We start from the raw sequence: 22,730 nt of genomic DNA on the forward strand, positions 1-22,730 counted from the left end.
TATTTTCACACTCCACTTCCTTATCTATGTATCTCCCTCTCCCCTGACATCAGTCTGAAGAAAGATCTCGACCCGAAACGTCACCCATTCCTTCTCTCCAAAGATGCTGCCTGTCCCACTGAGTTACTCCACTACTTTGTATCTATCTATTATATATATATATATATACACACACACACATATATATGCATAAATATATATATTATATACACACACATACACATATATCTAGCTATCTGTACACATGTACAGATTGTGGATATATTGTGGATGGCTCAATTGTAATCAATCATGTATTCTCTTTCCGCTGACTGGTTAGTAAGCAACAAAATCTTTTCCATGTACCTCAGTACACGTGACAATAAACTAAATATATTTATACTACCTGCCTCAATTATATCCTTTGGCAGCTCATTCCATATACCCACCACTCTCTGTGAAAAAGTTGCCCCTCAGTTTCCTAATCTTAAACCTCTTACTTTAAAGCTATGTCCTCTGGTTCTTGATTCCCCTACGCTGGGGGGGGGGGGGGGGGGGGGGGGACGACGACAAAATACTCTGTACATTCAAGAGAAGAGTCCTCTGTACATTCAAGAGGATCCACTGGGCTTATATTCACTGGATTTTAGAAGGATGAGAGGGGATGTTAGAGATACATATAAAATTCTTAAGGGATTGGACAGGCGAGATGCAGGAAAAATGTTCTCAATGTTTGGGGGAGTCCAGAACCAGGGGTCACAGTTGAAGAATAAGGGGTAGGACAATTAGGACTGAGATAAGGAAAAATATTTTCACCCAGAGAGTTGTGAATCTGTGGAATTCTCTGCCACAGAAGACAGTGGAGGCCAATTCACTGAATGTTTTCAAGAGAGAGTTAGATAAGCTCTTAGGGCTAATGAAGTCAAGGGATATGGGGAGAAAGCAGGAACGGGGTACTGAATTAGGATGATCAGCCATGATCATATTGAATGATGTTGCTGGCTCGAAGGGCCGAATGGCTTAATCCTGCACATATTTTCTGTTTCTATGTTTCTAAGAGTTAAGAGTGTTTTATTGTCCTGAAACAGAACAATGGAATTCTTACTTCCAGCAACACAACATATATGTAAATGTAGTAATATGTCAACACCATAATAAACAATTTAAAAAAGTTAAATATGTAAAAAAACAATAATAGTGCAAAGACAAAAACAATCCCCCCCCCCCCCCCCCCCCCCGTGTAGCGCAGAGAGTAGTTGGAGTTCATAATGTAAACCTGATGGTTGTAGGGAAGAAGCTGCCCCTGCCCCTGAACCTGGACCTTATACCTTATACTCTTATACCTTCTTTCGGATGGCAGGAGTGAAATGAGAGTAAGGTCAAGGTTGTTGTGGGTCTCTGATGATATTGGCTGCCTTTTTGAGGCAGCGACTCTTGTCGATCCCTTTGAATGTGGGGAAGTCAGTACCTGTGAAGAACTGATCAGTTAATCAGGTCATCTCTCTGGAGATCATGAATATGCAATGTTTTAGGTCAAGACTATTCTTCAAACTGATTGTGGAGGTGGGAGAGGGAAGAAAGCTAGGCGAGAGGAGAGGCCTGGCAAGTGATAGGTAGACACAGGCATGGGGTAGTGTGGTTGATCAACAGAGATTATACCAGAAGGTGTGAGATCACCCGTCATCATCCTTCGCTCCAAGGAATAAAGCCCTAGGTAAACATAATCAGGGCTTGGTTTCTGGACAAAAAGGTGCCAGTGCGCATATTGTTCCTTGCTGTTGGCACATCAGCGTCTAAGGAAGGGTTCCGACCCTAAACGTCACCTATTCCTTTTCCCCAGAGATGCTACCTGACCCACTGAGTTACTCCAGCATTTTGTGACTATCATTGTTGTTTAGCAGCCTGATGTTGATTGATTAATGGCATGATTAAGCCAATTATTATTTAAGAGCCTGATGCCTAATTTAACTAATATATTTTATTTTTTAAACTGTAATATTATAAATTCTCAAAGTCTAGGTTTTTTTAACTGTTTAGAGATGCCTTGTGACTTTCTCTTGTTAATCTCAATGTTGCAAACTAAAGGTTTGAAATTCTAAATGTCTAGAAGTTTTAAACTTTTTAACTTTTTAGAGATGCCTTTAGAGATTCCATTGTAATTAAACTCTGTTGCAAATTAGAGGTTTGGAATTCTAAAAGACTCGGTTTTTAAATTTTTAGAGATGCTTTGTGGCTTTCTGTTGTTAAACTCAGTGTTGCAAAGCAGAGGTATGAAATTCTAAAAAACTAGAAGTTTTTAACATTTTAGAGATGCTTTGTGACTTTCTGTAGTTAAACTCAGTGTTGCAAACTCGAGGTTTGAAATACGAAAAGTCTGGAAGCTTTAAACTTTTTAGAGATGCCTCGTGACTTTCTGTTGTTAAACTGTGCTGTGTTGCAAATGTTGACTCACGCTGCCACTCCCCACTACTCACAATGGAAGATGTTCACGGCTCCCCAGAACAAGCCACTGCTTTGAGGGCCTGTATCGATATAACTTGTTTGTGAGCTTGGAAGCACAAGCAACGTGGGGAGAAACCCGGTGACAATCAGATGACCTCGACAGACCAGAGGCCCGAGAGAGTAAATCAGTCTTTTATCCATTGCAAACCGGAAATATTTAAGACGGAAGAGATTTCCCAAGATCTTTTGCGTTTCGATGGATATTCACCGCACTATTTCTAGTCTGATAAGAGTCATCAGACAGCAGGTCACATGCTGTGAACGAGGATTATAGTTCTGATTTCCTTCACTGTGGCATTATATACATCAAATGGCACCCACACATGCCTAGTTTAGGTGATCTTGTTTTGTAATTTCAGAAAAAATTAGCACCGTGTTCCAGGCACTCACCACTCTCTGAGTAAAACAACTCGCCTGGTACATCTCTTTTAAACTTTCCTCCTCTAACTTTAAAGCTATGTTATGCAGTCTTTGACATTGGAAGGGGAGGGGAGGGGGAGGAGAGGGGGAGGGGGGAGGAGAGAGGAGAGGGTGCTGCACCAATGCAGGAGAGGTTTGGGCCCAACGGGTCCACTTGGTCTGGTAATTTTATAAACTTCTATCAGGTCTCTCCTCAGTCTCTGATGCCCCAGAGAAAACAATTCAAGTTTGACCAACTTCTCCTTGTAGTTAATACACTTTAATCCAGGCAGCATTCTGGTAAACCTCTTCCACACCTTCTCCAAAGCCTCCACACCCTTCCTGTAAAAGGGCGATCAGAACTGCACGCAATACTTCTGGCAAATCATCCGGCCCTATTTCTTACACTCAAAGCCCCTCTGCCTTTCTAAAAGTCTTAAACGCCACTATCATACCAGCCTGCATCACTACCCCTGGCAGTGCGTTCCAAGCACCCACCACCCTCTGTGCAAAAAAACGCCCTGGAATCTGCTTCACCATGTTGTTAAACTCTATGAACCTATAACTCTATTCCATTCCATCCTGAAAAGGGTTCAAAGTGCATGGTCTCAAATTTACTCCCATTGAAATCCACCTGGCACTTTGCCTGTTCATATGATCCACCATTATTTTGTTGTAATTCAACACTTTTATGTCTACTGCCAACGTGCTTGCTATTTTTGTAATATTGACAAACCTAGACACATCTCTTCCTGTCTCATTAATCTAATCGTTGATCACTACAGTGAACAAAAGCAGCCAGACACAGATCCTGTAGATCCCCACAATCAGAGAGTTGTGGAAGCAGCCCAAACCAGCACGCAAACCAACCTCCCTTCCACTGACTCCATCCACATTTCGCACTGCCTCGGCAAGGACCAGTCTCACACCTGTCACACCCTCTTCTCCCCTCTCCCATTAGGCCTGAACACACACCTCCAGATACAGGGACAGTTTCTTCCCAGCTATTTTGTCAGGCAATTGAACTATCCTATCACCAACTAGAGAGTGGTGCTGAGCTACTATCTACCTCATTGGAGACCCTTGGAATATCTTTAATCGGACTTTATCTCACACTAAACTTTATTCCCTTTTTGCTATATCTGTACACTGCTGATGGCTCAATTGTAATCATGTATAGTCTTTCCATTGACTAGTTAGCACGCAACAAAAGCTTTTCACTATTCCTCGGTACATGTGACAATAAACTAAACTAAACTAAACATCTTTCCAATCGACCCAACATCACCACTCTGTCTCTTGCCAATCACCCAGATTAATACCAGGCACTACCTCTTCACCCACTGTTTTTCACTAAGAGTGTATTTAGATGCCTTCCACTAATTCCAGTAATTTACCAGGATGTTGCCACACTAGAGGACCTGAGCTGGAGGGAGAGGTTGGGCAGGCTAGGACTTTGTTTGTTTTAGGTTTAGGTTTATTTAGGTTTATTATTCTCATGTTAGGTCGAGCTAGGTGGAGCATCTTGGTCGGGATTGGCAAGTTGGGCTGAAGGGCATGTTTCCGTGCTGTATGACTCCTCCCTCTCTCTTTCTCCTCTGCTCGCAATCCCCCCTCGCAGCCCTGAATCACCCACTGCGGCACTGGGAGAGGGAAGCCGCTGAGCCCGGCCCCTGCTCACCCCAAAGACCGGGAACTGGAGAGGAGGGTGGAGGGAGTTGGTGACGATGGCAGACGCTGGACAAGAGACAGTAGGAAGGACTGGGGGTCTCACCTTCCGCTCCCTCAAGGGCGGCTACGGGAGGTGCCCAGGGGCACGAAGGCTGAAGGTGGCCGGGCGAGGAGAGGGACGATGTTTTGCGGGATGATCCGCACGGAGGCGACGGCTGCAATGGGCCACTGTGGCCAACTGCAGCTGGGACTGTGAAATGTTATCAAAACCTGGCGACTCTTGCACGTAGACTCAGTGGGCTGTTTCTATGCATTATCAGCTTAACCGGGGATTGTACTTGTGTGTGGCAATAATCTTACTGATCTGTATGCAAAAACAAACCTCACTGTACCTTGTATCATGATAATAAATGAACCATTGCACTGCCTGTCACCACAGATGCTACTGACCTGCTCAATGTTTCCGCTATGTTCTCTCTGATTACCCCTGGTTCTCATGTGAGTTAGTTCTCCAAATTCCAGTCAGATTCACTAATCATGACCAACCTTTTATAAATTAATGCTGGCTTCCTATGCCCACTATTTCTTGATACCCCTTCTTTGGGTAAAAGACTCTGTGCATTCACCCTATCATTCCCCTCATGATTTTGTACACTTCTAAAAGATCACCCCTCAGCCTTCTGCACTCCACTATGGACATTCAATTTTAGAGATACAGCGTGGAAACATGCCCTTTGGCCCACAGAGTCCGGGCCGACCAGTAATCACCCGTACACTCGCACTATCCTACATACCAGGGATCATTTAGAATTTTACCAAAGCCAAGTAACCTACTAACCTGCACGTCTTTGGAGTGTAGGAGGAAGCCGGAGCACCCGGTGAAAACCCACGCAGTCACAGGGAGAACGTACAAACTCCATACAGACGACACCCATAGTCATGATCGAACCCAGATCACTGGCGCCTTGAGGCAGCAACTCTACCGCTGCACCACTGTGCCGCTCCAAGAGATAGCTATGTCCCAACTCGACAATTGAAAGCTTTCAAGATGTTCAATTGCTCTCCCCTTAATCAGAGCCTCTGGTAGTTATGAGCAACAAATATTTGGATAATTCGTCTGTCAACTTCCTTTGATAATGAAGTGACGAGCAGTTTTCCCATCTGAAGGATTCAAGAGGATCGTGAACAGACTCCTGTGCTGTTCCCACCGAACACTGATGTACCCGGGATGTAAAACCATGTGTCCCTGGCGATTTGTCAATCTTCAGTGTTGGAGTTTACTTCAGCAGTGAATATCAAAAGACTAGTGATGCTGGAAATCCATAACAAAAAAAATAGAAAAAACTCAGCAGGTCAGTCCACATTTGAACATCAAACAGTACAACATAGGAACAGGCCCTACAGCCCACAATGTCCGTGCCGCACGTGATGCCGTTAAACTAATCTCTGCCTGCACGTGATCCATATCCCTCCATTCCCTGTATATCCATGTGCCTATCTAAAAGCTTCTTAATCCCCACTACTGTATCTGTCTCCATCACCACCCCTGGCAGCACATTCAAGACATCCACCACTCTGTGTAAACATGTTCCACACGTGTCCTTTAAACTTTGGCTCTCTGACATTAAACCCATGCCCTCTGGTCTTTGACATTTCCGCCCTGGTAAAAAGGGTCTGATTGTCTACCCTATCTATGGCCCTCATAATTTTATATACTTCTATCAGGTCTCCCTTCAGTCTCTGATGCTCCAGAGAAAACAATCCAGGTCTGTCAACCTCTCTCTGTAGCTAATACCCTCTAATCCAGGCATCATTCTGGTAAACCTCATCTGCACCCTCTCCAAAGCCTCCACATCCTCCCTGTAATGGGGAGAGCAGCACAGCACACAATACTCCAAATGCAGCTTAACCAAAGTCTATAAAGCTGCAATATGGGCTCCTGATGCTCATAGTCAATGGCTCAACTGATGAAATCTGAATGAAACAGGCACAAACTTAATGTGCCAACGGTCTTCTCCTTCACCATAACAATTCCATGAAAACTACTTGGAGTGAAATTCAGCTGCCTTGAGGCAGCACAGTGGCGCAGTGGGTAGAGCCGCTATTTCACAGCGCCAAAGACCCGGGTTCAGTCCTGCTCTCGGGTGCTGTCTGTGTGTAGAGTTTGTACGTTCTCCCTCTGACCATGTGGGTTCCCTCCGGGTGCTCCGGTTTCATAAGATCATAAGTCATAAGGTCATAAGTGATAGGAGTAGAATTAGGTCATTTGGCCCATTAATCATGGCTGATCTTTCACTCCCTCCTAACTCCATTCTCCTGCCTTCTCCCCATAACCTCTGACACCTGTACTAATCAAGAATCTATCTATCTCTGCCTTAAAAGTATCTACTGATGGCCTCCATAGCCTTCTGTGGCAAAGAATACCACAGATCCACCACCCTCTGACTAAAGAAATTTCTCCTCATCTATTTCCTAAAAGAACGTCCTTTAATTCTGAGGCTTTGACCTATAGTCCTATTCTCTCCCACTAGTGGAAACATCCTTTCCACATCCACTCTATCCAAGCCTGTTACTATTCTGTATGTTTCAATAAGGTCCTCCCTCATTCTTCTAAACTCCAGTGAGTACAGGCCTAGTGCTGACTCACTGTAGTGCAGTCGGCACTAGGCTCATGTAGTGCTCATGATAGGTTAACCTAGTCATTCCTGGATGTTTCTAGATGGTTTCCTCCCACATATCAAAGATATGCAGGCGTGTAGGTTACTTGGCCCTCTGTAAATTGTACAGTGTGTGGAGAGTGAATAAGGAAATAGGATAACATAGAACCAGTGTGAACAGGTGATCGATGATCGTTGTGGACTCAGTGGGCCGAAAGGTCTGTTTCCATGCTGTATCTCTGAAACTAAAGTAGGCTAAATTGTCCCATTTTTCATGAAGAAATTTTTGTAGGCTTCCCTGAATAATTTTGTTTGGTAACCATGGTTCAGTGAGTTAACAGTTATACAACAAAAACGTAAACAATTAACCCAAGCAAGCATCTTGGCACATGACTTTGTGACTCAGTGTCAGCTGACTGAATCTCTGGAAATGGATGATGCGATGGGGGACCTTTAGGGAGATTCAAGTCACCATTACATCGTCTGAGTCACTGCTGAGGCACTACTGCTGACTCACTATAGGCCCTCTTTTTAATAGTAACTAGCAAAGAGGGCCCGTTGGGCCAGTCCCCACACCCCCCATTCTCTCCTCCCCCAGCCCCACTCTTACTCTCCAAGTGTGCCACACCCCCCATTCTCACCTCCCCCAACCCCAATCTTACTCTCCCCACACCCCCCCTTTCCCCACGACCTCCCCTTTTCCCAGTACCCCTATTTCCCCCACCAACAAGCCCCCTCCGGACGACCCCTGTTGTCCCCCTCCCCAGTCCCCATTCTCAGACCCCGCCACCATTCTCTCTCCCCCAGACACACTCTTACTCTCCCCCACCCCCCCCCCTTTCGCCAGCACACCCCTTTCCCCTACTTTCTCTTGCCCCCAGCACCAACAGGTCCGGGGGGGGGGGGGGGGGGGGGGAGCGCATCAGTGAAAGGTCCGGGGGGGGAGGGGGGAGCGCATTAGTGAAAGGTCCGGGGGGGGGAGAGAGCATCAGTGAAAGATCCGGGGGGGGGGGGGGGGATAGCGGGGAGAGGATCTCCCGGGTGTGGGAGAGAGGAGAGAAGCAAGGGGAGAGAGGGGCACAGACGCACAGCAGCGCCACGCTGAAAGCCTTCAATAAATCAGTAGGAGGGGGGTGCATGGGCATTTTGACGTCACACGCTGAAGGCCATGGAAAAGACGGCTGGAATTTTTTAAAAAAAACTAAAACCTCTGTAACTTAAAAAATATACGACCGAATCAAATAAAAATATCATTTTCCAGCAGCGTTCAGCGTGGTGATTAAGGCGGTGCAAACATCGTGGCGCTACGGTTCACCGTTTTGCAGAAATCAGCCGAAATCACTGTTACAAATATACATACAAGTCAGAGTTTTAGTAAGATTAGATGACTGGCAGCATAGTGCCTCCCAGCTCTCTACTAGACCCTCTAACCTCTCCCCAGGCCCCCTACCCTCTCCCCAGGCCCTCTACCCTCTACCCTCTCCCCAGGTCCTCTACCCTCTCCATTGCTCTGCTTGGTGTGGTGTGGGCTTCCACTGGCGATTAACAATAAATAAGGCTTCCAAATGGTGGCTCAGCGGTAGAGTTGTGGCCTTACAGCGCCAGAGACCCGGGTTTGATCCTGACTATGAGTGGTGTCTCGGGATTTTGTAGACACCACTCATTTTGTTCTCGCCGTGACTGTGTGGGTTTTCTCCGGATGCTCCGATTCCCTCCAACATTCCAAAGACGTACAGGTTTGTAGGCTAATTGGCTTCGGTAAAATTGGAAATTGTCCTTAGTGTGTGTGTGTGTGTGTAGGATAGTGTTAGTGTACAGGGATTGCTGGTCAGCGTTGACTCGGTGGGTCGAAGGGCCTGTTCTGCACTGTATTTCTAAAATTAAAAACAAAAAAGTGCTGGAAGAAGGGTCTCGACCCGAAACATTACCTGTTCCTTTTCTTCAGAGATGCTGCCTAACCCGCTGAGTTACCCCAGCATTTTGTATCTATCTTTGGTGTAAACCAGCATCTGCAGTTCCTTCCTTCTCATTTTGTCTGCTCCACTGCAAAATCTCAAGGTATGGATCAGTTTTGGTCACCTTGCTATAGGAAGGATGTTGTTAAACTGGAAAGAGTAGATTTATGATGATGTTGCCAGGACTTGAAGGACTGAGCTACAGGAAGAGGTTGGGCAGGCTGGAATTTTATTCCTTGGAGCGCAGGAGACTGAAGGGTGATCTTGGGAATCAAGAACCAGAGTACATAGGTTTAAGTTGAGATCGGCTAAATTTAAAGGGACAACCTCTTCACATAGAGAGAGGGTGGTGGGTGTATGGAACGACCTGTCAGAGGAGGTAGTTGCAGCAGGTATTAAAACAACATTTAAAAGACAACTAGAAGGTACATGGATAGGAAAGGTTTAGAGGAATATGGGCCAAACGCAGGCAGGTGGGACTATTGCAGATGGGGCATGTTGGTTGGCATGGGCAAGTTGGGCCGTGTTGTCTGACTCTATGACTAGGTGGATGGCACCAAGGTGCTAGTTATTACAAATGAAATGAGGGCCCCTAGTGAGTCAGCAGTAGTGCCTCAGCTATGACTCAGACAGGGACCTGAATTTTCCTAATGGGGCGATCTACACAAAGCACACGGCATGATACTTTTAGATTGTAATGTTACATGTAGGTTTCAACAAAGAGTCTAGTGTGTTTCATTGTTACATTGACAGAACAAAGACGTTCTTACTTGCATAACTGGTTTGTAAACATAATATTCTGAGATGACATATAAGAAACAAAAAAATAATTTCAAGAAATTAATCACCCCAATTAAGGATTCAGATCAGTGATGGAAAAGGTTACAAAGCAACTAAGTTTATATTAACTATACCATATTAAAGTTTAGCTGGGTCTTTGTGGCGCAGTAGTAGAGTTGCTGCCTCACAGCGCCAGAGACCCTGGTTCAATCCTGACTGTCGGTGCTGTCTGCACGGAGTTTATATGTTCTCCGGGTGCTCCGGTTTCCTTCCACACTCCAAAAATGTACAGGTTTGTGGGTTAATTGGCTCTGGTTAAATTGCACATTGTCCCTTGTGTGTAGGGTAGTGCTAGTGTATGGGGTGATCGCTTGTCGGCATGGTATGGTACAAAGTACCATGGTATGGTACAAACCTAGCGGGTCAGGCAGCATCAGAGGTGGAAATGGATAGGCAACATACAAGTCTGAAGAAGTGTCCCGACCTGAAAAGTTGTCTGTTCATTTCCCTCCACAGATATCGCCTGACCCGCTGAGTTCCTCCAGCACCTTGTGTTTTGCTCAACATTCCATCATCGCAATTTCTTTGTGTCTCTGTCTCCTTAGTGATGAGTTACATTATATCAGGATTGAGCTACATTACGAATGTCTCTGGGATGGAAAGTTTGTCGTCTTATTACGATATTGGTTTGATTTAATATTGTCGCTTGTGCTGAGATATGGAGAAGAGCTTATGCTTGCATGCGATCCAATAAAATCAAATCGTACCATACATGAGTATAATCAAGCCCTACAGGCAGTGCAAACAGAGAAATACCAGAGCACAGAATATAGTGTTATAGCATTACAGTTACAGAGATAGTGCAGATAAAAAAGTATAACGTTCACAATAAGATAGTTTGTGAGATTGGCACTACACTCTAGTTTAAGGCAGAACCTTTCAGTAGTCCGATAATAGTGGGGAAGAAGCTGCTCCCGAGTCTGATCTGGGAGCAGCACACAAAGAGTCATGTTCAAGGAACAGAATTAGACCATTCGTCCCATCAAGACCACTCCGTCATTTAATCATAGCTGACCTATCCTTCCCCCTCAATCCCAATCTCCTATCTTCTCCCCATAACCCCTGACACCAGTACTAATCAAGAATCTGTCAATCTTTACCTTAAAAATATCCATTGACTCGGCTTCCACAGCCTTCTGTGGCAATGAATTCCAGTTTAACCACCATCTGACTAAGGAAATTCCTCCTCATCTCCTTTCTAAAGGTACGTCCTTTTATTCTGAGGCTGTGCCCTCTGGTCCTAGACTCTCCCACCATTGGAAACATCCTCTCCACATTCACTCTATCTAGGCCTTTCACTATACGGTATTTTCATGGAATTGTTATGGTGAAGGAGAAGACTGTTGGCACATTAAGTTTCAATGAGGTCCCTCCCTCATCCTTCTAAACTCCAGCGAGTACAGGCCGATAGCCGTCAAACGCTCACCATATGTTAATCCAATCATTCCTGGGATTATTCTCGTACGCTCTGGCTCTTGTACGCTCAATTAGCACTCTCTGGCACCATTTGTCTATTGGCTGTATAATTGGAGGTCTCCTGATTTATTGGTCTTTCCATGTGAACCTAATTGTTTTCCTAAATGCCGAATTGTTTATCTAAAAGAGACTGCTGTATTGACCTGGAGATGGTTCGCAGACAACTCCATTATAGCTGAAATGCCTGCTTTCACCCTAACATAACGCACATATCAAGCCCCCCTCAAATATTACACTTGAGAAGTGCCTGTCACTGGACTAACAGGAAGTTAGTTGGGTTTGCGGGCTTGAGTTATAGGGAAAGACACAAAATACTGGAGTAACTCAGCAGGTCAGGCAGCATCTCTGGAGAAAAGGAATAGGTCAGTCTGAAGAAGGGTTCTGACCCGAAATGTCACTCAATCCATGTTCTTCAGAGATGCTGCCTGACCCATAGAGTAGTCCAACACTTTGTGTCTATCTTCAGTATAAACCAGCATCTGCAGTTTCTTCCTACACAGTTATAGGGTGAGGTTGGATAGGCTGGGTCTTTGTTCTTTGGAGCGTAGGGAGGTGAGGGGTGACCTAACACTCATAGTCTTTTTCCCAGGGTAGAGGATTCTAAAACTAAAGGGCACAGGTTTAAGAGAAAGATTTATGAGGGACGTCAGGCGCAACTTTTTTCCACTCAGAGGCTAGTCCATATCGGGAATAAACTGCCAGAGGAAGCAGTAGAAGCAGGTGCAATTATGATGTTCAAAAGATATTTGGTTGTACAGATGTATAGATATGCAGGGAATGGAGGATTTGGATCACGTGCAAGTACAGCTTAGTTTAACCTGACATCATGTTCGGCACAGACACTGTGGGCCGAAAGGCCTGTTCCTATGCTGCACTGGTCTCTGATAAGAGTTTAGGGGGCTATGGGCCAAATTAGGCAAATGGGACTAGCCCAGTATGCTAGCTTGGTCAGCAAGGACAATAAGGGCTGGAGGGCCTGTGTCCGTGTTGTACAGATCTATAACTCTACGAGTTGTGAACTCGGAAACATAGATCTCATTAATGTTAAGGTTTGCAAATTTTATTAAGCAGACATGACTAACAATGGGAAAGTTATAGAAGGATATGGACTGATGCAATTGGTGTAGATGGGCAAAATAGTCAGTATGGACATGGTGGGTCAAAGAGCCCAGTGAGGTGCTGTATAACTCAATGACTTAGAAATGATAAAACATTGCTGGAATAACTCTGGGTCAGGCAGCATCTGTGGAAGGAATCCATTTCATCCACAGATGCTGCCTGACCCGTTGACCCGACTCCAGCACTTTGTGTTTTACTCAAGATTCCAGCATCTGCAGTTCCTTATGACTCAGAAGTAATGTTATTTACATAACATTCAACTCGATGAAAAGAATCAGTCCTTTGACTGTGAGTTGTTATATAAGGTCCATGGTTCAGAAAGACCCTATCAACACACAAGGCTTTCCGTGTCCTACAATTTATGTTGGAGCATTGAATAACACACAAAAATCAATGTAATACTCTGTAAGTGTGTACAATACTGCAGCAATTCAAGTTAGCTGCTGAATGTGTTTCCAGCATCAAAATGGGTACAGATCAGCCACATCTACACTGAATTGTGGAAAAGGGAATTAAAATGACAATAATCACACCAGTGGCGTAGCGAGTAGAGCCACTGCCTCCAGCGACAGAGACCCAAGTTCGATCCTGACGTTGGGTGCTGTCTGTGTATGGAATTTGCACGTTTTTCCTGTGACCACCTGGGTTTTCTCCGGGTGCTCCAGTTTCCTCCCACATACCAAAGACGTGTGGGTTTGTAGGTTAATTTGTTGGATCCGCTGACTAACTCCAGCACTTTGTATTCTTCTTTGTATTCCAGCATCTGCACTTGCTTGTGATTATATCTGTATTCCAGATCAGGCTCTGTTTTGCCAACCTGGCAGTTTACACACTGCAGGGTTCATGCTGTGGAAATTCCCAGCATCTGAACAGTGACTGGATGCCAACAGCCGTAAATCGTGTAGAACAGCGCACCCAATTTTTAAACAGAAACACATGCACTGGCACAGATGACCAGCAGGTGGTGCCAGGGGCCAGCAATGCCGCAGACTTGGCCATGTCCAACTCCACATCGTCTCTCGTGATGCTGCTTCAACTGCCCGCAATCTTTTTCCAGCCCTCCTCTTCATGCTCTCTGTCATCATACCCTCGTGATTCCTTCTCCCTGCTACATATCCAATATCCAAATTAGCGCTTCTCTACTATCGCTCACCCGCCGGTTCGATTTATTATTACAGTCCCAACACCGATTTTCCGGCTTCCTTGGTTCCACAACCTTTCTGGATTAAAATATCTGTATTGCCGGACCAACCAAGATCAAGGCCTTGGGAGGGCCGAGATACCAGCCCGCTATGGGAACGGATCTGCTAACACCAATCAGGCCGGAGGTGCAGACCGCCAGCCGCAGGGGGCAAATTCAGCCCGCTGATCAGCCAGGGTAGTCCTGATGAGGTTGAGATCGACCGTCTCCCCCGGCCATGACGCCATATTTTTTGGGGAAGCCTGGCAGGTGGGGGGGGGATACATTTGTCCAGATTAAAGGGGGAGCCAGACCACAAGTAGCTGAAAAGTTGGAGGTGGACCTGTAATAGTTCACTCTCAACCCCTTACAATACAATAATACAATACAATACAATATATCTTTATTGTCATTGTACAGGATTACAACGAGATTGGGAATGCGCCTCCCATATGATGCAATAAATTAATTAGCTAGTCAGTATTCATTTAAACAACCCAATGAAACAAATTAGAAGAGTTTTAAAACAGAATAAAGTGCAAGTAGATCTTCTGCCTTCTCCTCAACATCCTTGGCACCCTTACTAATCAACAACCTGTCAATCTCTGCTTTAAAAATACCCAATGACTTGGCCTCCACAGCGTCTGTGGCAATGAATTACACAGATTCACCATCCTCTGACTAAAGAAATTCCTCCTTATCTCCTTTATAAACGTACGTCCTTTTATTCTGAGGCTGTGCACTCTGGTCCTAGACTCCCACTAGTGGAAACATTCTCTCCACATGCACTCTATCCAGGCCTTTCACTATTCGGTAAGTCTCAATGAGGTTCCACATAATTGCTCAGGACTTATTCTTTGAAGCACAGGAGGCTGAGTGGTGATCTTATAGAGGTGTATAAAATCATGAGGGGAATAGATAGGGTAGGGGAATCAAAAACTAGACATGTGGGTTTAAGGTGAGGGGGAAAGATTTAATAGGAACCTGAAGGATACATTTTTCACACAGAGGGTGGTGGGTATATGGAACAAGCTGCCAGAGGAGGTAGTTGGGGCAGGTACTGTAACAACATTTAAAAGTCATTTGGGCAGGTACATGGATAGGAAAGGTTTAGAGGGATATGGACCAAATGTGGGCAAATGGGACGAGCTCAGATGGGGCACTTTGGTCGGCTTGAACTAGTTAGGCAGTAGGATGTAACGTTCCGTGTTTTGTTTCCATATAAACTGCACGCCAATTGAATGTTCCATGGTGCAGCGGTAGAGTTGCTCCCTTACAGTGCCAGAGACCCGGTTTCTATCCTGACTTGGGTGCTGTCTGTACAGAGTTTGTACGTTTTTCCTGTGACCGCGTGAGTTTTCTCCAGGGGCTCAAGTTTCCTCCCGCACTCCACAGACGTGCAGGTTTGTAGATTAATTAGCTCTGGTAAAAATTGTAAATTGTCCCTCGGGTGCAGGATAGTGCTAGTGTACGGGGTACTAGTGTACGGGGTAATCACAGGTCGGCAGAACGGAGGAATGCAACTTGGCAAAAATCAGCCAACGTATGGCGGAAAGTGGAGCCAAAATAGAAAGGATAAAAGTATTTTTTGCAGAGATTGAACCTCTGCCTCCTTATCACCCCAGGCCCAGGGATGTCTATATATCAGCTCTTGCACAGTGAAGAAGGTTCATCACAAACGGAGAGTGGTGGACACTGCCCGGTCCTCAGTAAAAGGCACATGGCAGCCCGCATGGAGTTTGCCAAAAGGCACCGAAAGGACTCTCAGACCATGAGAAACAAGATTCTCTGGTCTGATGAAACTAAGATTGAACTCCTTGGCCTGAATGCCAAGCGGCACCGCTCATCACCTGGCGAATACCATACGTACGGTGAAGCATGGTGGTGGCAGCATCATGCTGTGGGGATGTTTTTCAGCGGCAGAAACTGGGAGACTAGTCAGGATCGAGGGAAAGATGAACGGAGCAAAGTACAGAGAGATCCTTGATGAAAACCTTCTGGACCTCAGACTAGGCCGGAGGTTCACCTTCCAACAGGACAACGACCTACTTCTGCTGTCTGTTATTCCCTCATTTAGTGCGGTTCCTTGCCAACATCCTTGCCAACCGCAGTTTTGTACTCAAGATCAGCGACGGACAATCTAGCCGACAGCGACGCCCTCAGAAACGGAGTCCCCCAAGGCTCGGTACTGTCCCCCATGCTCTTCAATCTCTATATCAGCGATCTGCCACGCACGACCTCGCGCCAGTATGGATACACAGATGACTTGGCCTTACTGCACTCGGACAGGAGTTGGTCAAATGTCCTTTCGGCGGATATGGAACTTTGTCGTGGGCTACCTTAAGACCTGGAGACTAAAACTGAGTGTGGCAAAAACCACCACAATGGCCTTTCACCTGAACAAGAAGAAAGCTCAATGCCAGCTAACCGTCACCCGCAATGGGTCACCCCCACAACCTATTTCCTACATACCTCGGGGTGAAACTAGATCGGCAGCTGATCTACAAGCAACACCTTGAAGCTCCCCGTGCTAAAGTCTCGGCACGGAACAACCTCCTGCATTGCTTGGCCGGATCGTCATGGGGCGCCAGGACATCTACTCTTTGAACCAGTGCTCTTGCACTCGTGTACAGCGCCGCTGAGTACGCCGCCCCAGCATGGTGCCGCAGCGCTTATACCAGCAAGCTAGACGTCACCCTCAATGACACCATGCGGATCATCACTGGCTGCCAACGCCCTACAGGATCTCCTGCCGGTGCTCGCAGGTATCACACCCGCCAAGCTTCGCAGAGATTTCTTCACTCATAGGCTGGTGTGCAAGGCCCCATCGGACGCCAAACATCCTTTGCACCACCTCGCCCAGGATTCACAGCAACTGGGACCTCAACGCCTGTCATCTCGTCGCCCTTTCTCCTGTCACGCAGCAACCCTCTGTGGCTCCGGTTTCAACATACTAGGAGCATGGAGAACCAGCTGGGAACAGACATCACGACCTCCTCAATTCACTGTCACACCGAACACCACTGCCCCACCCGGATCGGACATGCCCCGCAAAGAGTGGGTCGCCCTGAACCGGCTCCGCACAGTGGTCGGCCGGTTCAACGCCAACATGCATCGTTGGGGGTTGCGTTCATCAGCAGCCTGCGTGTGTGGAGTAGACCAGCAAACAGCGCAGCACGTCATTTCCGACTGCACTGTCCTCCGTCCCCCTGATGGAGGGGTAGACCTCACGGCCCTCGACAACAGCACATTGCATTGGCTACAGTGCCTGGAGGGCATTACATAACTTCTGGTGCCTCAAACGCAAGAAGAAGAAGGACAACGACCTTAAGCACACAGCCAAGACAACGCAGGAGTGGGCGTCGTGACAAGTCTGTGAATGTCCTTGAGTGGCCCAGTCAGAGCCCAGACTTGAACCCGATCGAACATCTCTGGAGGCAATACGGGGAGAAAAGATGAGGTACGAAGGTAAGCTAGCCAAGAATATAAAGGTGGATAGTAAAAGCTTCTTTAGGTATATGAAGAGGAAAAAAATAGTTAAGACAAATGTGGGTCCCTTGAAGCCAGAAGCAGGTGAATTTATTATGGGGAACAAGGAAATGGCAGACGAGTTGAGCAGGTACTTTGGATCTGTCTTCACTAAGGAAGACACAAACAATCTCCCAGATGTTCTATTGGACAGAGATCCTTGGGTGATTGAGGAACTGAAGGAAATTCACATTAGGCAGGAAATGGTGTTGGGTAGACTGATGGGACTGAAGGCTGATAAATCCCCAGGGCCTGATGGTCTGCATCCTAGGGTACTTAAGGAAGTGGCTCTCGAAATTGTGGATGCATTGGTGACATTTTCCAATGTTCTATAGATTCAGGATCAGTTCCTGTGGATTGGAGGGTAGCTAATGTTATCCCACTTTTTAAGAAAAGAGGGAGAGCGAAAACGGGAAACTGTAGACCAGTTAGTCTGACATCAGTGGTGGGGAAGATGCTGGAGTCAATTATAAAAGAAGAAATTGCGGAACATTTGGATAGCAGTAACAGGATCGTTCCGAGTCAGCATGGATTTACGAAGGGGAAATCATGCTTGACTAATCTTTTGGAATTTTTTGAGGATGTAACTAGGAAAATGGACAAGGGAGAGCCAGTGGATGTAGTGTACCTGGACTTTCAGAAAGCCTTTGATAAGGTCTCACATAGGAGATTAGATGGCAAAATTAGAGCACATGGTATTGGGGGTAGGGTACTGACATGGATAGAAAATTGGTTGGCAGACAGGAAACAAAGAGTGGGGATAAATGGGTCCCTTTCAGAATGGCAGGCAGTCACTAGTGAGCTACTGCAAGGCTCGGAGCTGGGACCGCAGGTATTTACAATATACATTAATGACTTAGATCAGGGGCCTCCAAACTTTTCAGCATGAGGGCCACATTATATATTTGGCACATTTTTGCGGGCCATAGGAAAAAATAAAGAAGTGTGAGTTTTATAAATTTAATGAACTCAAAAAAGTTTAGACTAGGTTACGTTCGATTAGATGAGGAAAGGTTAAACTAGGTTAGGTTAGATTAGGTTAGTTTACATTAGGTTTATATGGCAACAAATAAATAATATTCAATTTTTCAAAAGAGCTTGATATATTGGAATATATATATACCGTAGGTATACAATTATTTATAAAACAGAAAAAATACAGAGACCACCACCGGGGGAGAGAGAGGAGAGAGAGGGGTAGAGGTAGGGGGGGGAGAGAGTCGGGGTAGAGGGAGCAGAGGATAAGAGCGGGAGCGCGGGGAGGGGGAGGGTGTCAGAGGGTCCGGAGAAGGAACGCTGCCACTTGCGGGGGCTGCTCCCTCCCTCACTTTCTCCCTCTCTTTCCCATCTCCCTCTAACGCAGCAAAATAAGAACAAACACAAGTGTAGTTGTTGTTCAGAAGCCCCGCATCCCCGGACGGCGAGGAGGGAAGTTTCACTTGTGTTTGTTCGTATTTTGCTGCGTTCGAGGGAGACGGGGCCGGGGAAGAGAATGGAGCAGCGACACAGATCTCGCTGGCGCTGGGAGAGGGAGGGATGGAGAGAGGGAGGGAGGGAGGTGGCAGCACCCGCTGACACCCACCCTCTCCCCGTGCTCCCGTTCTCACCCACTGCTCCCTCTACCCCGACTCTCTCCCCACCCCTCTCTCTCTCCCCAGGTTGAGCGGCGGCAGCGGCGGCGAGGAGGGAAGTTTTGAGGGAGCGCTGCGATCTCTCACCTTGTCTCTCGCCGCAGATGAAGGGATTAAAAGTAACTGTGAGGAAGATGCTATGAGGTTGCACGGTGACTTGGACAGGTTGTGTGAATGGGCAGATGCATGGCAGATACAGTTTAATGTGGAGAAATGTGAGGTTATCCACTTTGGTGGTAAGAACAGGAAGGCAGATTATTATCTGAATGGCGTCAAGTTAGGAAAATGGGAAGTACAAAGAGATCTGGGTGTCCTTGTTCATCAGTCACTGAAAGTAAGCATGCAGGTACAGCAGGCAGTGAAGAAAGCTAATGGCATGATGGCCTTCATGACAAGAGGAGTTGAGTATAGAAACACAGAGGTCCTTCTGAAGTTGTACAGGGCCCTAGTGAGACCATACCTGGAGTACTGTGTGCAGTTTTGGTCTCCAAATTTGAGGAAGGACATTCTTGCTATTGAGGGAGTACAGCGTAGGTTCACTAGGTTAATTCCTGGAATGGCAGATTATTATCTGAATGGTGTCAAGTTAGGAAAAGGGGAAGTACAAAGAGATCTGGGTGTCCTTGTTCATCAGTCACTGAAAGTAAGCTGTCGAATGTTGAAAGACTGGAGCAACTGGGCTTGTATATATTGGAATTTAGAAGGATAAGAGGGGATCTTTTTGAAACATATAAGATTAAGGGATTGGACATGCTAGAGGTTGGAAATATGTTCCCAATGTTGGGGGAGTCCAGAACAAGGGGCCAGAGTTTAAGAATAAGGGGTAGGCCATTTGGAACGGAGATGAGGAAAAACGTTTTCACTCAGACAGTTGTAAATCTGTGGAATTCTCTGCCTCAGAAGGCAGTGGAGGCCAATTCGCTGGATTCTTTCAAGAGAGAGTTAGATAGAGCTCTTAATGATAGCGGAGTCAGGGGGTATGGGGAGAGGGCAGGAACGGGGTACTGATTGTGGATATTCAGCCATGATCACATTGAATGGCGGTGTTGGCTCGAAGGGACGAATGGCCTGCTCCTGCACCTTTTGACTATTGTCTATCGGGACCTGAAAATAGCTGTGCATCAACGCTCCCCATCCAACCTGACAGAGCTTGAGAGGATCTGCAGAGAAGAGTGAGGGAAATTACCCATATACAGGTGTGCCAAGCTTGTAGCGTCATACCCAAGAAGACTTGAGGCTGTAATTGCTGCCAAAGATGTCTTAACAAAGTACTGAATAAAGGGTCTGAATACTTATGTAAATGTAATTTTTCAGTTATTTCTTTTTAATTACTTTGCAAAAATTTCTAAACACCTATTTCACTTTTTTATTATGGGGTATTGTGTGTAGATTGATGATTAAAAAAAAAAGAATTTAATCCATTTTAAAATAAGGCTGTAACGTAACAAAATGTGGAAGAAGTGAAGGGGTCTGAATACTTTTTGAATGCACTGTAGATAGGACTGTTCGGTGAACTTTTGTAACTTTGCGCCAAAACGTGGCGACTCTTGTGTACTTCCTAGGTGAGGTCTGCTGCATGATTTTACAGTGTTGTTTGCAAAAAAAAGCATTTCACTGTACCTAGGTGCGTGTGACTAAAATATCATTGTTATAATTTATTGATTTTTTGTTCATTATATATTATTTAATGGTATTATATTTACAGGCCTGTTCTGCTGCTGCGAATAATAATTTAATTGTTCATCTGTCAAGTAAACATTCTTGACTCTTGACTTGATTATGGATCCAAGTCCCACAAACATAAGTGGCATTGCACTGCTGTATAATAGGAGTGCTACAGTGTAGGAGGTGCACTCTTTAGGATGAGGCATTGGATAGAAACCTGTCCACTATGCATATTTTGGCGCTGTTTACAAAGAAAAAGTACAAAGTTCCACATGTTGGAAATACCGGAGGGTCGCTAATCTAGGTAAGCTCAGGTAAGCTCCCACAGATCAGCAGCCTAGGGCTTACCTGGATCAGGGGCCATCCAGTACTTCCAGCATGTGGACCGGACTTTGTACTTTTTCTTTGTAAACGGCGCCAAAATATGGCGACTATGCATTTGTACGATGTGCCAAAGAATTTTACTTTGCTGTAAATAGGTGACAATAAAGAACCATTGTACCATTTATTATGCAAGGAATGGAGGGATATGGATCACGTGCAGAGAGTGAAGTTTAGTTTAACTTGGCATCATGTTCGGCACACACATCGTGGGACTGATCTGTGCTGAACAAGTGTCTAGCTAAAACCCTCTTAAACGCCACGATCGTATCCAACTCCACCACCACCCCTGGCAGCACCTTCCAGGCACCCACCATCTTCTGTATAAAAATTTACCTCGCATATCTCCCTTAAACTCAGCCCCTCTCACCTTAAAGCCATGCCCTTCCTGTCTTTGACAATTCCACCCTGCGAAAAAGGTTCGGAGTGCAAATGTGCTGGCGAAGTGGTCACCTAGTCTACGCTTGGTCTCGCGGATTATGGTCTTGTTGAGAAGGCCATGACGGGAGCAGTAAATGCAGAAGATGCGCTGGAGGAGGAGGTGATGTCTACGTCGCTGCTCTGCAGTTATCCCGGGAAACATCAGAGGGCAGTCTAACCTGCTGTAAGCTCAGCTCCCCTCTTCAGCGTGGAAGCTTTGATCAGAGTCCCCAATGGCAGCGGAAGCCACAGGAAGTGTCAAGAGTATTCCATTGGCAGATGTACTGACAATGGCTCAATGAAATTCTGTACAGCAGCTTAACAGGCCTGTAATCACAATAATACAACTGCATTCCTTCCCCCCTCCCCCCACCCCACCCAGCATCCTACTAGTTCCACTGTTCGCAACTTTGTATCCCTGTTGTTAACACATCCTCCCGAGCCATCCTCTACACTTCCCGACGTCATCTGTTGCCGACCCTGTTTTGTTCTGGCCTTTTCTATCCGTCTGAAGAAGGATTCTGACCCAAAACGCCCCCTATTCCTTGTCTCCAGAGTTGCTGCCGGACCCGCAGAGTTACTCCAGCATTTAGTGTCTATCTTCAACACACAGATAATACATAATAAACAAAAGTACAATAAATTGATATCCACAATATTAGTGTAAAAAAACTCTGCAGTCCTCAGTCCAACCAGAGACATCCATTGTTGCATTGCAAGAGCCCGATTGTTATTTGTAAGAAGCTATTCTTGAACCTGGTGGTCACAGTTGCCTGACACCAGCTGTGTAGGATCCACACGTTCAAGGGAAGGCGACGGCTGGGAGCCCTTAGTAGCCTGGGGGTTGCCTGGATCGGGTGCCTAGAGCACGGACTGGACTCTGAAAATGGTGCCATAACCTGACGCCTCTTACATGCGGGATCAATGGAATATTTCTGTACACTTGCTAATCGGGGATGTGCTTAGGTATGGCAATACCCTACTGGACTGTTTGTAAGAAAATTATTTCACTGTGCATTTGCACTTCACACGTGACATTAAAAGCACCATTGAACCATTGGATGTTGCCTGAGCCGCTGAATTACTCCAGCACTTTGCGTCTATTAAGGAGGCACACATCTTTGGTCTTTGCAGTTACACAAAAATGCCTGAAAAAAATACTCTCTTGTTTTGGATTCCCTCAGCAGAGAAAACAGTTTCTATCTGTGCTATCAGCTCCTTTAATCATCTTAAGCACTTCAATTAGATTATCCATTAATCTTCTTTGTAAAGAATACCAGCTGAATCTCTGCTTGTCTTTATATCGCACTAGGGATTGGCATCTGCA

At 45.9% G+C, this 22,730-nt stretch overlaps 1 long non-coding RNA gene across 1 annotated transcript in view; it reads right to left on the reverse strand.

Moving 5' to 3' along the window:
* Nucleotides 1-5,400: 5,400 nt before the first annotated feature.
* The window catches only part of LOC144600179 (uncharacterized), a 33,786-nt gene continuing 16,456 nt past the window's right edge, over nt 5,401-22,730 (reverse strand). Inside the window, exon 3 of the long non-coding RNA XR_013548095.1 lies at nt 5,401-5,863. This is a non-coding gene — a long non-coding RNA (uncharacterized LOC144600179). The remainder of the gene's footprint in view (nt 5,864-22,730) is intronic.

Source organism: Rhinoraja longicauda, chromosome 14 (genome assembly GCF_053455715.1).
Source record: "Rhinoraja longicauda isolate Sanriku21f chromosome 14, sRhiLon1.1, whole genome shotgun sequence".
Taxonomy (NCBI): domain Eukaryota; kingdom Metazoa; phylum Chordata; class Chondrichthyes; order Rajiformes; family Arhynchobatidae; genus Rhinoraja; species Rhinoraja longicauda.